The sequence below is a fragment of the Micropterus salmoides genome, unplaced genomic scaffold, assembly GCF_014851395.1.
Source record: "Micropterus salmoides isolate LMB-PRFRI ecotype aquatic unplaced genomic scaffold, ASM1485139v1 Ms_hic_scaffold_16, whole genome shotgun sequence".
In the NCBI taxonomy this organism is placed as follows: Eukaryota; Metazoa; Chordata; class Actinopteri; order Centrarchiformes; family Centrarchidae; genus Micropterus; species Micropterus salmoides.
The window spans coordinates 17,464,957-17,474,933 of NW_024040707.1; the positions used below are offsets into that span (position 1 = coordinate 17,464,957).

Below are 9,977 nucleotides of genomic sequence, written 5' to 3' on the forward strand. Positions count from 1 at the left end.
AATGGTAACTGAAAATGAAACTTTGACTGTTGTTGGGTTCCTACAGCAGGTTCTTGTGACATTTCCTAGCAAATCATAAAGTCAGTCAAGGTCTTCCGCTGTCAGTTGTCTGCAGGTATCACGGATTGTTACCATAAAAACATAGCTCTTACCTTTGAAATTGTTTCCAGAAACCTGATAATCATTTTGAATTGCATTATTAATTTGAATTTCTAAAAAGATGTGGGCTGTGTTTCAGAGGTCTAATAACAGCCTGCGGGTTGGCTTAAAATGTAGTGTAGTGTCTGTTGTAGTGATAACAATGGATGAACGTCTCCCAAACATTCACAAACTCTCCGCAGCAATGTTTATGAACCTGTGGAATTCTATGAGTGGGCTGGCTTTCTCTCCTCTCAAACACTAAAGGTGCCAATTTGGATACTTGCCAGACAAGAACTATTCACCTCTGAGAAAATATACGTCTTAACGATGTCTCAATCTGATGTGAAGACAATAAAATGTCTCTTTTGATTATTTTAGCAAGGGATCAAGTCAACGGAAGAGACTGAACACACACACACTCTTTTTCTCTTTCTCTTCACCCCCTGTCAACCTGAGATAAGCCTGCCAGATTCCTGTCATAAACTATGTACATTCCTGAGAAATAGCACTGTGATATTCTTTTTTTCCAGCCTAAATTTGAATTAAGATTAAATTAAGCATACATTAAGGTCATTATTTAAATAATCTGACTCAGCATATGTTTTTGTGATGATTAATGATTGTTGATGTCCATACCCTGAGGGAGTTAAGCTCTTGTTTACCATGTAACAACATTGCCATCTAGTGACAACCGGACAGAATAGCTAATAGCTAATTGTTGTGAAGAATGTGGGTAAAATTGTTGCTATGCGACATCTAACCAAACTGTGTTATTTAACCTTATGTCACTTTTAGTAGTGACAAGTGATCTGCTGAAAAATTTGTTGACTGAATAATTTTTTTCTCCACATGTTTTATACCCCCACTATGCCATCTCGATCATGATTGCATGGCCATAGTTATGTTTGAGCACGTGATTCTTGTGCTTACAACAACTTCAATCAGTCAGAAAAAAGAAGAGCCATTTTAGTAGTTCCACGAGTCCCTTAGAAGCTGTGGAGCAGCTGGAGTTGGATCTGCGGTTGCGAGTCACCTGCTATCCCCATGTTCCTGCTGGACACCCTTTGCTAGTCCTATTGTTATTATTATCTTATTAGCCATAGTTCTGCTCGAGGTTTCTAAATTTATAAATAAAATTGAATTGAATACAACAAAGGAACAAAAGTTTCAGCACGAAAACCTTCCTACACACCAAAAACTCCACCTGTTTTGCTAGCTGATAAGAGCATTGTTATCGTTACTGTGCTTTCAGGCTGGCCCTCAAACCCCTTGAGTTCTGCTGTTGGCTGTGAAACAAGACTGCCAGGCCAGCTTGAAACCTCATCCACTGGGTGACCCACAAACTGCTTTCCCAGAGTCACCTGGGAGTATAACCTGCAGCTGGGCTTCTATAGGACGAAGCCTAAGTCACAGGCAGATAGGCCTACACCTCCTATAAATAAATGTCCTCATTTAATCAGTAAGAAGTTGTCTGTGTGTTTTCTATGAAGCAGAAGACAACTGTTAGTCCATCAAAAATAACAAAATCCTTGTTAAGAGACTTTAAAATCATTTAATGATTGTGTTATTAATTCATTTGGTGTTTTTGTTTTCCCTGTTTCCAGGGTGTGCCCCACTGAATGAGTGTAATTATTTAATATTAAAGTAGTTGATCTGCTACACCTTATTTTTTTGAAACAAACTAGTTCCCTTTAGTCTTAACAAAATGAAAGTCTTGATGATCTCTACAGCCCAGTTTAACATTACTCCTTTGTGATATATGATATGAGATACTCAAACAGGCAATCTAATAGAAAACATAGCACTTTAAAGCTGATGATACATGGAGCAACTTTTAGAGCAATGGTGCTGGTGCTATATATAATACTTTACAAAATGCATTGAAATTAAATAAAATTAACCATAAAACACAGAATGCATGTAATAAAACACGTAATAAAATATAACCAGAATCGAATCAACTAAATAAAATGATTTGAAACAATACAATTTAATAATAATTTAAAGTTTGCTCAACCCTGTCCTAATTAAAAGCTTTATTAAACAGAAAAGTCTTAAGTCTAGCCTTAAAGGTGGTGATGTTATCCGACTCCCACACCCAAATTGGAACCTGGTTCCATAGTAGAGGTGCTTGATAACTAAATGCTCTTTGTCCCACTCTAACCTTAGTTAAATTAGGCACCACAAGCAGCCCTGCATTTTGAGAGCACAGTGCTCTATTGGGGCAGTAAGGTATCAGGAGTTCTTTGTGGTACAATGGTGCCTGGCCATTTAAGGCTTTGTAGGTAAGTAGAACAATTTTAAAATCTATTCTGTATTTCACAGGGAGCCAGTGAAGGGAGGCTAGAACTGGAGAAATATGCTCTCTAATCTTGACTCTAGACAGAACATGCGCAACTGCATTCTGGATCAGCTGGAGTGGCTTTAGAGACTTCATTGTGGTGCCCGCTAGTAAAGAATTACAATAGTCAAGCCTGGAAGTAATGAAAGCGTGGACCAGTTTTTCTGCAGCGTTTTGAGACACGATGTTCCTGATTTTAGCAATGTAACGTTAATGAAAGTAGGCAGTTCTTGAAATTTGCACAACATGCAGATTGAAGGACATTTCCTGATCGAAAATAACTCCCAGGTTCCTCACGGTGGTACTGGGGGCCAGGGCGATGCATTCCATAATAACAATGTCGTTGTACAATATATCTCGAAGGTGTTTGGGCCCAAGTAAAATAACTTCAGTTTTGTGTGAGTTTAGCATGAGGAAATTACAGGTCATCCAGGCTTTGACATCTTGCATATGCACACTTGAAGTTTGGCTAACTGATTTGAATCATCCGGCCTGATTGCTAGATATAGCTGAGTCTCATCAGCATAGCAATGAAAGTTTATGGCATGGTTCCTTATATTTCTTCTGAGAAGAAGCATATATAGAGTAAAGCATAGATAGAGTAAAGCATATATAGAGTAAAGCCAGGATGTTGCATGAAACCTTCGTTTTCCTTATCTGCTTGATGGCTTCCACCAAAGTCACTGTTTTGCCTGACCAATACGTGTAAAAACACATTGTTCTAAATGTAAATGAAATAAATACTTAAGCTTTAGGGGACATTCACACACACATTCATGTATAGTACCTGTGCCAAGTGGACCAAATACCGGATAAGGAGCAGGTTTTGCTGTAGCAGCTACAATGTGTTGAATGGCCATATACTGCTCAGGGTTGCTCTCAAGCTATACCAGCCTAATGACAAAGAGACAGAGGTGCACAGTGGTGAAATCAGAGCTGAGTCACAGTTATGATGTCAGTGTTAACATGTAGGTATATTTACATGCACAGGGAAAACTGAACTTTACGGTCTGATGTGACAAAAGGAACGGGGACAGCATAGAGCAGCAGCAACACTGAATCTCATGCCTTCCTTGAAGTTACTCAGGAACCTGCATTCAAATTATTATTATATTATGGACTGAACTTAACAAATTCAACCTGTTAGCACAATGTAAAAAAAAAACATAGCTAACACAAAACAACACTGAAACCAAGAAGCATTTTAGTGCCCTTTCTATACATTACTAGAAATTATAGGGCTATTTCTCCCCCCTTTCCAATGATGCCTTTGAAGAGACGTAGTGATCACGGGTGTTGTTGGTATCCATACCTTCCTCTTCCCTACATTTCCCAGAGTCAACAGCCCAGATATTGTTTCAGTCAAGCCTTTTGTCACAGGAAAGCAGCCTCTTTTCTACTATTTGTTGTTGCTTAATTATTGGATTCTATTAGTGGGTCAGACAGTCAACCCCTGAGACCGAGAAGGCTTTCACACCTACCTTGTTAGGTCTGGACTTCCGGACTTTTCATTTTGATCCGAACCAAAATTACAGGTGTGAAACCTCCCCCGGACCACGGTGCGGACCAAAGAGTCGAAATTTGATCCGACGAAAAGAGGTCTCGGGATCAAATTGAATAGTTCGGTTCATTTCTAGAGTGAAAGCATTTTCTGGATGGTCCACACTTTCAGAATATTTATAGAATTTTTGGCGGTTCCCTTGTAAACTGGAAATAAACAAAAGCAAGGAGAAATGCACTGAAAAATGGACACAATTATAAATCTCCTGTGGCAGCTCATCTTTTGAAACAAATGACACTATGGGACAACCTCTTTGGTCTGTCTTCAAATGGAGGTGCAGAAGGATTGCTTGAAGTCTTCTACTCCTTTCCTGCCGACGAAGATATCATGTTCACACAACGAGGACAGTTATTTGTCAAATTTGAACTAGCCTCGAGTACAGTTGGTGCTGCAGGAAGTAATGCCATAATAATAACAATATAGTGGCAACGATATGCATCTATCTGTTCATCCCTCATTCATTTATTCTTGTTAAAGCTACCAGGGGAACTCTTTACAAACCAATCAATGTCAAGTATTGGGAGACACAGCCCAAATATATGATGACAACAGGACTCAAGTCTGTCCCTTTAGTGCGCTCGCATAGCTGCAGTGTGAAACCAAAGCAAAACTAACCGAATGTAACAAAATGAATCAAAAGACATGAACTTTGGTACGGTGCGGACTCTCAGTTGTGAAAACCCCCTTAAACAATCTGAACTGTTTCATTCTGAATTGTTGAGGTGAAAGTTCTGGCCAAAGCAACAGCAGTTGTCAGTCTTTATGTCTTATTGTGTGTGAGGCTCATAACCTGCAGAATGAGATGGTTTGTGTTGCTATTGTTTCAGAACGAGGGCACAGCATTCTGGATGTATTTCTCACTCTCTGTCTTCAGCTGGAGCGCCTTGAAATGAAGCAGCAAGTGGAACCTCCAGGAGTAGTTCTTCCATTTCAGAGGGCTTGTCTGCAGGTTCCTAAAGAGATAAAACTAAAACTAGTAATACAAGCCTTATTAATCAAATTAAAATGATAGTCATTGTTAGTCAGTGTTCTTTTGGTATAATAATGGTATCTGGTCACAAAACTAAAATTGTCTAATTGATAGGTGTGTTAAAGTCAGTAAACAGTAAGCAGCTGAACAAACCAAATGGAGGAGCAACCACTATCTCATAGAAATCACAGACTATTCATTTAAACTTAAATTCAAATGGTCAATGTAAGAATTTTTTATATACAGTATAAAGATGTGGAAAATGCTTTTTTTTTTATTGTATGTCTATACCATGATTAGGCCTGGAGCCTAGGGGTCTTTAATTTCTTTCTCCATACAGTTTATAACCTTGCATATTCACTACAATTACCATTACTATTTCCCTTAACATACTGACCATTTTCAGTGCAAAAATGTTATATGTCACAATGCAAACAGTTGTGTAGAATAAAAATGTTCATGTAGGTAATCACTAGAGGAATACTGCTTCGGTGAATCATTTAGAAAACTGGTTTGAATTTCTTTATTTGCTATCACAGTAGTGTGCCATTGTGTCAGTTAAGACAGACTGCCCATTTAGCTTGAGACATAGTATTTTCACCCACTGCTTGTGTAATCGTAATATCTCTTTGCTCAGGGTGGAGTTAGACTATTACAAAGGTGAGTTATAATTCAACAATACTCATTTTCCTTTACTTGAAATATAAATAAACACATTTTAATGTAATTCATTGACCTGACATGGGTTTGGTTAGTAATCAAGCTCAACATTTTCAATATGCCATGATGCGGGGTAACTGGTTTACCTTAATACAATACATTAAATTTGTGAAAATACATACTTCTCTGACTTCCTGAGGTCTTTTATATTGCTGGGCATCGCATAATACTGCAAAGGCATCACAGTCATAAGCCACATCAATTTAACACTGGAGAAGAAAAACAAAGACAGTAATACAGGACAGTAATAATTTAGATGACTAATAATACTAGTGACTAGTACATGTTGCAATCTGCCATTGTCATTTGGGAAGTCTTTCACATTCAACCTTTCATGGTATTTTCTGTAACTTCTGTCTCAAAAAGGCCATCAGAGATTTAAACCAACAGATTCTCAAATGTGTAATAAATCACTAAAACAGTATTGTATTGGATAATTTCACAAGTAATACTGTACAGCAAAATTAACACTACCATAAATAATAATCAATTATTACCGTTGGCTGCAAACAGGTTACAGGTTCATTGTTACTCATGTAACGTTACAATTTTATTTAGTTAACATTAGGCCTACACTGGTTTGAGAGTCTGGTGGGTGTGTTTACAGTAGTGACTTACAGTAGTTAATAAACTGTCATTGATTGCATTGGACATTACATGGTTGTGCTAAAAAACAGGTTACAGTTACAGAATTCCTTATAGCTATGCAGTTTTATAAGCAGCCTGGATTGAACGCAGCAGCTGATACAACATTCATTATAACCACGAGTGACTTGAGACTTGACTTGTCAGCATCTCTGGCTCAGACCGACCCACACAACACTATTCAAGTCATGATTTGTGTTTCAGCTAATGTTAAATAACTTGTAAGTATTGCTGTCTGGAGCTGGGTCCTATTTCAGAAAGCAGGTTCAACAAACTCTGAGCCTAACCCTGAACTCTGAGTCAATTCAGTCAACTCTGAGTTACGCTTGTGTGTGGTGAATGAAAGAAAGCCATCATCAATTGAGCTCTGATGCTATGATTCACCATGGCAACAAGTAAATAAAAAGGCAGAGCCTCCATTGTAATCTAGTGGCGTAGAGATATTAATACATGAGTCAGAGCAGGGAAAAGTGTCAATATGCCAAACACAATAAAGATTTATTCATTCATTATTCATTTATTCAAAGAGTTATTCATTACTAATCCTTTACCAGACTTAGAATTCCTAATGGATGATAAAGTGGTGGAATCTGATACTGTAACTGAAATAATGTGTATTGGTATTAGGCTGTAGCCTACATTACATATTAAATATCTTTCAGCTTTAATCTGACAGCGACAAAACACAGGGGCCAGCAATTTAAGATTAAAAAAAATAGTTGATTATAGGCTATAAATAGACATAGAGACATGATTGTCTCACAATGTAATCCAATTATATTGGGTTTGGTGAATTGCACTTGAAAAGGTTTTAAGCAGGTTTTAAATTCCAGACATCTTTTGGCTGAACAGGATTCATTGGCTTTACTTCAGATACTTCAACAAATGTAGTAAATTTAAAAAAAGTCAAAGAAATCCTGTTAAAACATGGTCTGTCCACAGCCTATTTATAAAAAAATCACTTTCTAACTACATTCTGTAGCTGCACCACAATCCTGCTTCTCAAAAATATACTCCAATATTACAAGAAAACTGAGTATTCCACATTATGTGCAATAAACGTTTTGGTGGAATTCCTCAACGGACAGACAGCTGTACTGTGCGCACAGTGTTATCAAAATAAGTCCTGAGTAACAAAATAATATCCGACCAAAAATTTGATTCTGACATACACCGGACATAAACCTCTGTTAACAAATGTGCTTTGATACAGACTGAATCAATGAGGAAATGAAACAGCGTGTCTGGCTCTGGAAGATGGAGGAGACATAGATAAACTCAGAGTTTGTTGAAGACAACCTGCCAGCATGGTAACTGAACCAGAGTTTAAGTTACCTCTCTTTCTAAAAATCAATTATTCTACTTGCAGTATGACTATTACTCTATTACTCTGTATCATATTTGTCATGATACTGGATTTCTCCAGAATCACATATCCTGATTTTAATACAAATGTTTAAAATGATAATATTATTAAAATTATTAATTTATAATCTCACAGGTTCCTCAACTTAGTCACTAAAAAGCACAGCTTACTAGTCCTTAAAGTCTCACCTTGTTTTTGTACACAGTGATAGGCGATTAGGTGAGCCCTGTTATGGTGGATGACAAGAAATACAACAAGACTTGTTTTAAATTATATCACAAATAAAGTGGACTGCCAAACACATACTTCTGTTGCAAAGCTTTACTTACACTTCAGAAATTAGGATGTATAGCCACTATCCCTCCTGCATAAACCAAGATCAGCTAAAGAAATACAGGCTGCAAAGGTAGAGTCAGTGTAAACGTTGGCAAGCACAGAAGACAAGCAGATGCACAATGAAGGTTTTTAAAGCAACGATTCAGGGTGGCACCTGTCTTTAAAGCCCTTAACCCCATCATAGGAAGGTTGGGTTTGAGGGCTTTGCCAGATTCATGTAGATGTCACAGTAAAAATCCCAGTTTGGGAGCAGACAGACCAGGTACTAAGTTTTTAGTGGACACTGTATGAATCGGAACAAAATAACATTTACATAAATAAGTAAGTCATATCTGCATTATAACAATCAGTAAAGGTGCTTCCAGATAGGGGAGAAGTTATAAAGAAAAGAAGGAAGAAATGGGTCAACAGGCCACTTGTCTAAATGATTGTCATTTTTTTAGACATTTAGACAATGTCTAAAAAAACAACTTACATTTATTAATTATTCATAACTTTAGTTGTAAAACATGAATACCAATAGTATGGTACCTTTAAGTATCAGTAATTACAAATTTTAATCTACTGAGCTTTAGAATTATAATTGAAGGCTTTCTTACCTGTATCGCTGAAATAATTTTGCCCTTTTCAGATGGGCTGGAATCTTTTGGTGGGCCTGCTGAGCAATCTGTGCTTCGGCATCCCATGTATTTTGTGGCCCATTCAGGCAACCATAGTTTCCTGGTCCTGTTTTCTGAACAGACCATACAGATGGCAGCTGATGTTGCTGCTGGTGGACTAAGCTCATTTGGCCCAGATGGACCTGGGGAAAAAAGGACCAGAAAGGATCATAAACCCACTGTCTACAGTATGTGTACTATAAGTTATGATTATAACAAAATCCCTTCAAACCTGGAGAACCCCAAAATACATGGCCTGCACTGGGTTGCACCAACTAGGCTACGTGTAAATTCAAACTAGCCTAGTTTGAACGTAATTTCTAACTTAAGTCGGAGTTTACGTGCTACTAACGTTTTAAAGGTTTCACCAGCTGATATACCAACGTAGACACAAGTTACAACTTAAATCTTACACCTAGCCCTTAAAAGGTGTAAAGTCCTCTATAAAATAGTCGAGCGGTTTTCATGGCACATCGTTTTGAAAAGTGGGGTAACTGGGATGAGGAGGAGAAAATTATACCGTGCTCTTCTGTGTAACAGCGCGCGCACAGCCCTGGATGACAGAGCGGTTAATGAAGCAAAATACTATGAATGGAAAATGTAGCGAAATTAAAAGTAGATTAATGTCTCAAAGAAAATACTGAAGTAAAACGTAAAAATATAAATAATAAAGGAACATGAAAAGGCAATGACTTATTTTATTTTATTTATTTATTTAACAAATTTGCGTTACTTGTAACAAGTTAGGCCTGCACACTGCTGCAGGCGTCCTCACTACTTTAGGTAGGCTGTAAGTAACAGCAGCACAAAAGAAAAGTCTGTAATATTGAGGCACTTTGTTGCACCTGCCCCGAGCGAACTTTATTGTTTCTCCCCTAACTTTTCAGCACCACCTTTGCGTTGATTTCTGTCCGCGTTTCTACCGTTTAATTATGTCTGATGCGGAGTTTGTGATTTATTGACTACCATAGCAAACCTCCTCGGCTAGCCAACTCCGCCGGAGAAATGTGAGGGGGACAAAACATAGATTTTGAAATATGAGGGGGACATGTCCTCCATGTATAATGACTCCTTCGCGTTTAAAAGTTATAACGTTACAATTTCATATGCCCGTTATACGGTACTATTCGTTACGGGTAACGTAACGGGTAGTGTTAAATTACACCTATGTTGTAGTAAACGGTCTTACCACCCGATGTCACTGTTGGACTATCTTTAGATTAAGGTTTCATATCACC

The 9,977-nt window shown here is 37.7% G+C and overlaps 1 long non-coding RNA gene across 1 annotated transcript; it reads right to left on the reverse strand.

Annotated features, from left to right (window-relative positions):
- Nucleotides 1-2,158: 2,158 nt before the first annotated feature.
- On the reverse strand, nucleotides 2,159-8,920 carry LOC119905007. Its single transcript, XR_005444773.1, has 5 exons — nucleotides 8,680-8,920; nucleotides 8,074-8,142; nucleotides 7,933-7,970; nucleotides 5,856-5,942; nucleotides 2,159-4,996 (listed from the first exon to the last, which is right to left on the reverse strand). It is a non-coding gene; the product is annotated as an uncharacterized LOC119905007 (long non-coding RNA).
- Between the last annotated feature and the right edge of the window lie 1,057 nt (nucleotides 8,921-9,977).